The following is a 2,001-nucleotide window of genomic DNA, read 5'->3' as shown; positions in this document are numbered from 1 at the left end:
GTTTCGCTTAAAAAGCATTACTTTCTTTTCAAGCAATTCAAGAATTCATAATAAAACTATTTACTTAATTATATAAATATTTTATGAGCAAGCAATATGCAGAGATTTGGATTTATTGCCTTTTACTATGTGCACACCTGTGACTCATTTCAAAAGCAGTAGAAATGTTAAGATAAACGTAAATACATATGTATGTATGTATATGTTATGGTGTTTGCCAGATTATCGCACTTTCAGTCATGCCGCATTTACCATAATTAAGGCCCAAGAGATTTAACAAAATTAACAATAAGGAGATATTTGAGAAAGGCTCTCGAATGCATATGAACATAGTATGTATGTAGGTATGTGCCAACACAAACATTGTTGGTGTACAACTTTATGAAAAAGTGCGTTTGCAAGCAAGGCGGTAAGTACATACCAGTATGTGTAATACGTATGTACATATGTATGTATGTATGAATGTACATTTGGATGTAAGTAAATAACATAAATTATCTAAAGCAGCGCCGTCATAACGCCAGCCTTTCACTTGCTACTCCGATGGAACGCTACAATTATAAAGTAAATATGTGAACTAATGTGCATTAGGGTAATCTTTCGATTTCTTCGAATTTACATAGTTTGCTATATTTTTAATAGAATGTATACCAATTTGCCTATAGAAAAGTAACCAAACCAAAAGTGCTATAAGTATTTGTCTGAGCGTACACTTATCAAGAGGCTTTGCCCTTAGTAGATAAATTAAAATTAAGTAATAACAAGTAAGAAAGTCTAAGTTCTTATTCTAAGTTCTTGTTCTAAGAAATTATTAAAGATATGTTTTCCACCTTTCCGAAAGCTACCGCTACATGATAGGCCGGGGTGTATAAATTTTAAGTAAATTAGCGTCCTTAAATTTCGAAATATTGCAGTTTCAAGCATTTCTGAAATATACCGTTATATGAAAAGCGGTCGTAATTTTAGTCCGATTTCAACAATTTCATCGGTTTGCTTTTATGTGGCAAGCACAATAACCATACCGAGTTTGGTACAAATTGGTAGAACGGTTACCGAGATACATATATGTGATCATCAGTGGGCGGTGCCACGCCTATTTCCCAAAATTTTACCATAAACGTATTTCTTGGTAAAGAATTGTTGCAAGCATCAATTTTGAATAAATTAGCTTTAATATTTTCTGATTTATGGAGGATCTCATATTTCTCTAAATTACCGTGGTATGGGATGTGGGCGTGGTTATTGTCCGATTTTAAAAATTTTCGGCCATTTGGTATGGTGTACCAAGGCCAACAACTGTGCCAAGTTTGGAAGAAATTGGTGCACCGGTTACCAAGATATACACATGTAACCATAAGTGGGCGTGACTACGCCCATTTTCCAAAAATTTTAAATATTCTTATTTTTCGTCTAAAAGTCATTGTAAATATCAATTTTGAGTGAAGAATCTTCAGTAGTTACTAAAATATCGCAGTTTTCGTATTTCTGAAAATTACCGTTATATGGGAGGTAGGCGTGGTTATTGTCCATTTTCAATACCATCCGTCCTATGCCCAAAAGAAGTGCACGTACCAAGTTTCGTTAAGATATCTCAATTTTTACTCGAGTTACCGTGTGCACAGACGGACGGACGTACAGACAGTCACCGCTTAATCGATTTCTCTTTTCATTCTGATCATTTATGTATATGTACATTTGTCTATATTTATCTCGATTCGTTTTGCCTGTTACAAACAACCGTTATGTGAACAAAGTTATAATACCCTTGTGCACAAGTGTGCTCGGGTATAAAAATTTCCATATTTAATGATATTCAACAGACCCAATAAACACCAAAAAAAATTTTTTTTTCTGCCTTGATTTGCCTAACACACCCTAACATACAGTAAATGTGAGTATTCATGTGCATATGCACATTCATACTTACATACCTTGCCTTTTCAGCTCGATTGTCATATTAAGGCTCTTATTTGTTTTATAAAGATTTCTTTCAAAAAAAAT

This window comes from Rhagoletis pomonella, unplaced genomic scaffold (genome assembly GCF_013731165.1).
Source record: "Rhagoletis pomonella isolate Grant_MI unplaced genomic scaffold, Rhpom_1.0 Rhpom_scaffold_00004, whole genome shotgun sequence".
Taxonomy (NCBI): domain Eukaryota; kingdom Metazoa; phylum Arthropoda; class Insecta; order Diptera; family Tephritidae; genus Rhagoletis; species Rhagoletis pomonella.
Note: the sequence above shows the minus strand (reverse complement) of the source record.